We start from the raw sequence: 6,770 nt of genomic DNA, 5'->3' as shown, positions 1-6,770 counted from the left end.
AGGGTCCAGTAACCATCACAGTGGCAGATATCCAAGAAAGGGTCTCCAGTATGAAGAGTTGGACAGCACCAGGCCCCGACATGGTTCACGCCTACTGGCAGAAGAAGCTGACTGCACTCCACGAGCGTCTGGCAGCACAAATGAACCAGCTGCTAGTTAACGAGAGACACCCGGAATGGCTAACTGAAGGCCGGACGGTCCTGATCCCCAAGGACCCCAAGAAGGGACCGGTCCCCTCCAACTACCGACCAATAACCTGCCTCAGTACTACATGGAAGCTCCTGTCAGGCATCATATCGGCTAAGATGAACAGGCACATGGGTCAATACATGAGCGGGACACAGAAAGGAATTGGCAAGAATACCAGAGGCGCAAAACACCAGCTACTGGTAGACAGAACAATCAGCCGAGACTGCAAGACCAGACTGACCAACCTGTGCACTGCCTGGATTGATTACAAGAAGGCCTATGACTCAATGCCCCACAGCTGGATACTGGAATGCCTAGAATTGTACAAGATCAATGGGACCCTAAGAGCCTTCATCAGGAACTCAATGGGGATGTGGCGTACAACACTAGAGGCCAACTCCAAGCCCATAGCACAAGTCACCATCAAGTGCGGGATCTACCAAGGAGATGCTCTGTCCCCACTGCTGTTCTGCATAGGCCTGAACCCCCTCAGTGAGATCATTAACAAGACTGGCTACGGATACCGACTACAGAACGGAGCAGTTGTCAGCCACCTCCTGTACATGGATGACATCAAGCTGTATGCCAAGAGTGAACGAGACATCGATTCACTGATCCACACTACCAGGCTATACAGCAATGACATTGGAATGTCGTTCAGACTGGAGAAGTGTAGTCGGATGGTAACAAAGAGAGGGAAGGTAGTCAGAACTGAGGGGATTGAACTACCAGAAGGCAACATTGCAGACATAGAGGACAGTTACAAGTACTTGGGGATCCCACAGGCGAATGGGAACCATGAAGAGGCCGCTAGAAAAGCTGCAACCACCAAGTACCTGCAGAGGGTCAGGCAAGTCCTGAGGAGTCAGCTGAATGGTAAGAACAAGATCCGGGCCATCAACACGTACGCCCTGCCCGTGATCAGGTACCCTGCTGGGGTAATAGGCTGGCCAAAGGAGGAGATAGAAGCCACTGACATAAAGACAAGAAAGCTCCTTACCATGCATGGAGGGTTTCACCCCAAATCCAGCACCCTGAGGCTGTACGCTAAGCGGAAGGAAGGGGGCCGGGGACTGGTGAGTGTCAGCACCACAGTCCAGGATGAGACAACGAACATCCAAGAATACATTAGGAAGATGGCCCCAACTGACCGAGTGCTCAGTGAATACCTCAGGCAGCAGAAACCCAAGAAAGAGGAGGGAGACGAGGAACCATCATGGAAGGACAGGCCCCTGCACGGTATGTACCACCGGCAGATAGAGGAGGTGGCTGATATCCAGAAATCCTACCAGTGGCTGGACAAAGCTGGACTGAAAGACAGCACAGAGGCACTAATCATGGCAGCACAAGAACAAGCTCTGAGCACAAGATCCATAGAGGCTGGGGTCTATCACACCAGGCAAGACCCCAGGTGCAGGCTGTGTAAAGATGCCCCAGAGACAATCCAGCACATAACAGCAGGGTGCAAGATGCTAGCAGGCAAGGCATACATGGAACGCCATAACCAAGTGGCCGGCATAGTGTACAGGAACATCTGTGCCGAGTATAACCTGGAAGTCCCGAGGTCAAAATGGGAGATGCCCCCAAGGGTGGTGGAGAATGACCGAGCTAAGATCCTGTGGGACTTCCAGATACAGACGGACAAAATGGTGGTGGCTAACCAACCGGACATAGTGGTGGTAGACAAACAGAAGAAGACGGCCGTAGTGATCGATGTAGCGGTTCCGAATGACAGCAATATCAGGAAGAAGGAACACGAGAAGCTGGAGAAATACCAAGGGCTCAGAGAAGAGCTCGAGAGGATGTGGAGGGTGAAGGTAACGGTGGTCCCCGTGGTAATCGGAGCACTAGGTGCGGTGACTCCCAAGCTAGGCGAGTGGCTCCAGCAGATCCCAGGAACAACATCGGAGATCTCTGTCCAGAAGAGCACAGTCCTGGGAACAGCTAAGATACTGCGCAGGACCCTCAAGCTCCCAGGCCTCTGGTAGAGGACCCGAGCTTGAAGGATAAACCGCCCGCAGGGGCGTGCTGGGTGTTTTTATATATATATATATATATATATATATATATATATATATATATATATATATATATATACATACATACATACATACATACATATATATATTAGGGGTGCAACGATACACAAAATTCACGGTTCGGTTCGATACTTTGGTGTCACGGTTCGATATTTTTTCGATACAAAAAAATGTTCATGCCTTTTTAATTTGTCATTTATTAAAATTATAAATATATATTTTAACTCAAAAGTACAGTTTTTAAATTTAATGTTGCTGAAACAAAAGTAATTAAAAAATAAATATATCTCAGGGCTCTCAAAATTTCAAAATCCCTGGTAGCCCTTCGGGCAGGGACTCTTCAGTTTTTGGTAGCCCAAAATAAATGTAAGTAGCCCGAATAAAAAAGAGAGCAATTTTTTGATTGATGTTTTGTTTCCTGTTTTGTTTCCTTTACAATATTATACATTAAAGTATAATATTGTAAAGGAAACAAAACATTAATCAAAAAATTGTTGAAAAACAAATTACAACATTGTATAAAAATTACAATCATCAACTCAAATACTTGGTTCTAATTGAACAGAAATTTCTATGAACTTGTAAGAACTGTGTAGGACATGAATCAGTCTGTGTCAGATCCTGAATTTGAAATTTCCGCTGAAGTCACGGGTAAGAGACAAGTGGAACCAAGATCGAGGCCATTTGCTTTTTGAAGTTTGCAAAGACTGCTAAATTGTGCCAGTGGTAGTTCACTCTTTGCAACATGGTACGCTGTTCTAAACAGATTTTTCAGGTTTATTTTTAGTATGTTATTTGCAATTGGTGTTTGTTCTGGGAAAGATATTGCAGACTGAGCAATAATGCATTTCTTGCATTTCTCATGGGTTCTAATGGGGGCCTTTCTTAAAATGACTGGTCCCAGTAACAAAGGCGCTTGTCGACTCAGAAATCGAGAGAAAACCAACAACACACCCGGCAGAACATTATGTTATTTACACGGGTGCGCATAAGTGGTCCGCATGTGCGCATTCGCTGTCAAAATAAAAGACGCGCACCAGATAAGAAGTTGCAACGCGCGTTTGCGTCCATATAAAAAGCACTGTTTTTGTCCGCTAGAGTGGGATTTTCACGGCACATTCCGCACCACATCTCTGTGCGTTCATCATTTGTTTGAAGCCAACTCACCTCCTGCAACCACTTTCCCGAGAATACGTGCTTCTTTTGTGGTTCGGACTCCTTCTGACATTTCTTTGGAGGTAGAGGAACACCAAAGTAATTGCTTAAAGGAGCTTCTTCGACATCTTTAAGAGTTTTAAACAAATGTCTGTCCTCCTCCAGAAAATCTTATGTATGCAAACACGCGATGCAACTTCATATCTTGTGCGCGTTTTTTTTTTGACAGCGAATGCGCACCTGCGGACCACTTATGTGCAGCCCCGGTTATATAGCTCGTCATATTGCAGCCACAGAAATTCTTTTGTCCATGAAACCATAAAGCTGCACTTTCTTTTTGCCTTATAGTCTGATTTGTCATAACTTTTCCGTTTTGTGGTAAGCTTTTCTTTGGCTGTCACTTCTTCACCCTGACCTGTCTTATTTGGCTCAGCAGAACTAAAATATAAATCCTGCTGCTTTTACACACACACACACACACGCACGCACACACACACACAACGGTCAGCGATTCTCTGCGCGATCAACCTCTCATATGTTTAAGCTTGCTGCGGGAGATTTCACTTGTCATGTTTGCATAGTAAGCTAACGATTGATAAGACGATGTCAGAGGAATTGGTGCGCAAATTATCATCACTCACCAATCAGTACTGTGGCTCTCTATACACAGTTCACGCGATTGCAAAGTGAAAGCAAAAAACAAGCGCAAATTCAAACGCGATTTCAATATGTCACATATTGACAGTGGCTCACCGATGCCAATGACATAATTACCCAGCTACATTTCCGAAAGAATGCAAAAGCATTGACATATATTTTTCCTTCCTATGATAGCCCGACGGGCAGGGCAGAGATAGATTTTGGTAACCCGACTGGAAAAATCGTTAGCCCTGGGACATCGGGCTAGCGATTTTGCAAGCCCTGTGTTACAGGCATGGCCCTTTAAGGATGAAGCCTGATGGGAAATGTATTCGGGATGTGTGTAGCGGGACTGCCTGGTGTGTGTGTGAAGAGAGAGAGCAGAGAAGGGGGAAAAGTAACGGTTAGCTACAGAAGAGACGAAAAGAAAATAAATAAAAGGAATATAATAACTCCTCGACAGCCAGAGTTGTGTCGGCGATGCTCGCTGTGAGTAAACTGTTTCAGCCCACTGTACGCGGTGTTCGTGCCTTAGAGAAGAAATAAAGTTCGGTGAAGCAGTTTCCTACGCCTCCTTCGATCTTTTTGCTAGCGGAGTTGACCTGTATAGTAAGCTGTTGCCGGTGGCTACGAGTCAGTTACGGAACCTTCAAGTAACTGCCAGAGGTTTCCTTACTACGGTTCGGGGCCGCGGATCTGGCGCGGTAACACCTGTATCTGATTGAGGAATCGCTCATCTTTGGAAAAGAGAGTTTATTACAGAGAAATGGCTCTTTCCAAAACAAAAGCTATACTATACGCTTCTTCTGGGCTATATTCTCAGCAGCATATTGTAGCGGGTCAGGGCTGTTCGGGGTTCTGTTTGTACAGTTGTTTTGTTTATGTTGCCATAGTGACGGGTGACGCCCTCTCGCTGCGACGGTGTGTCCTTCCGGGGTCAGAGGGCGCCCTGTGTGTTGTTGTTGTTGCTGTGCGGTTGCCGCGCTGAGCAGTTAGCTAGCGGCAGTGTTCTTCTGCAGATGTCAATAAACGGCTGTGCTCCCTGGCTAGCTCACGGGAAGCAAGACCAAACGACACCTTCGTCTCCTCGTTGTCTGAGCTCGCCACATTGGTGTCAGAAGTGGGATGATGGTGGCACCCCATGTTCTGACCCCAGTGACTTTTCCCCCGCCGGTGGTGACCGGCCGGCGTGCCAAAAGAAGGCACCTGGACATTTGCAAAGTGAAAGCAAAAAACAAGGGCAAATTCAAACGCGATTTCAATATGTCACATATTGACAGTGGCTCACCGATGCCAATGACATAATTACCCAGCTACATTTCCGAAAGAATGCAAAAGCATTGACATATATTTTTCCTTCCTACAATAGCCCGACGGGCAGGGCAGAGATAGATTTTGGTAACCCGACTGGAAAAATCGCTAGCCCCGGGACGTCGGGCTAGCGATTTTGCAAGCCCTGTGTTACAGGCATGGCCCTTTAAGGATGAAGCCTGATGGGAAATGTATTCGGGATGTGTGTAGTGGGACTGCCTGGTGTGTGTGAAGAGAGAGAGCGGAGAAGGGGAAAAAGTAACGGTTAGCTACAGAAGAGACGAAAAGAAAATAAATAAAAGGAATATAATAACTCCTCGACAGCCAGAGTTGTGTCGGCGATGCTCGCTGTGAGTAAACTGTTTCAGCCCACTGTATGCGGTGTTCGTGCCTTAGAGAAGAAATAAAGTTCGGTGAAGCAGTTTCCTACGCCTCCTTCGATCTTTTTGCTAGCGGAGTTGACCTGTATAGTAAGCTGTTGCCGGTGGCTACGAGTCAGTTACGGAACCTTCAAGTAACTGCCAGAGGTTTCCTTACTACGGTTCGGGGCCGCGGATCTGGCGCGGTAACACCTGTATCTGATTGAGGAATCGCTCATCTTTGGAAAAGAGAGTTTATTACAGTGAAATGGCTCTTTCCAAAATAAAAGCTATACTATACGCTTCTTCTGGGCTATATTCTCAGCAGCATATTGTAGCGGGTCAGGGCTGTTCGGGGTTCTGTTTGTACAGTTGTTTTGTTTATGTTGCCATAGTGACGGGTGACGCCCTCTCGCTGCGACGGTGTGTCCTTCCGGGGTCAGAGGGCGCCCTGTGTGTTGTTGTTGTTGCTGTGCGGTTGCCGCAGCAGTGTTCTTCTGCAGATGTCAATAAACGGCTGTGCTCCCTGGCTAGCTCACGGGAAGCAAGACCAAACGACACCTTCGTCTCCTCGTTGTCTGAGCTCGCCACATTGGTGTCAGAAGTGGGATGGTGGCACCCCATGTTCTGACCCGAGTGACTTTTCCCCCGCCGGTGGTGACCGGCCGGCGCGCCAAAAGAAGGCACCTGGACATTTGCAAAGTGAAAGCAAAAAACAAGCGCAAATTCAAACGCGATTTCAATATGTCACATATTGACAGTGGCTCACCGATGCCAATGACATAATTACCCAGCTACATTTCCGAAAGAATGCAAAAGCATTGACATATATTTTTCCTTCCTATGATAGCCCGACGAGCAGGGCAGAGATAGATTTTGGTAACCCGACTGGAAAAATCGTTAGCCCTGGGACGTCGGGCTAGCGATTTTGCAAGCCCTGTGTTACAGGCATGGCCCTTTAAGGATGAAGCCTGATGGGAAATGTATTCGGGATGTGTGTAGTGGGACTGCCTGGTGTGTGTGAAGAGAGAGAGCGGAGAAGGGGAAAAAGTAACGGTTAGCTACAGAAGAGACGAAA

General features: G+C 47.1%; 1 protein-coding gene across 7 annotated transcripts in view; it reads right to left on the bottom strand.

Annotated features, from left to right (window-relative positions):
* Positions 1-6,770, bottom strand: part of camkmt (calmodulin-lysine N-methyltransferase) — a 119,137-nt gene that overhangs the window by 101,115 nt on the left and 11,252 nt on the right. The gene's annotated exons all lie outside the window — the stretch shown is intronic.

Source organism: Astatotilapia calliptera, chromosome 13, assembly GCF_900246225.1.
Source record: "Astatotilapia calliptera chromosome 13, fAstCal1.2, whole genome shotgun sequence".
Lineage (NCBI taxonomy): Eukaryota > Metazoa > Chordata > Actinopteri > Cichliformes > Cichlidae > Astatotilapia > Astatotilapia calliptera.
The sequence above is the reverse complement of the archived record's forward strand: the minus strand, read 5'-3'. Positions and strand labels throughout refer to the sequence as shown.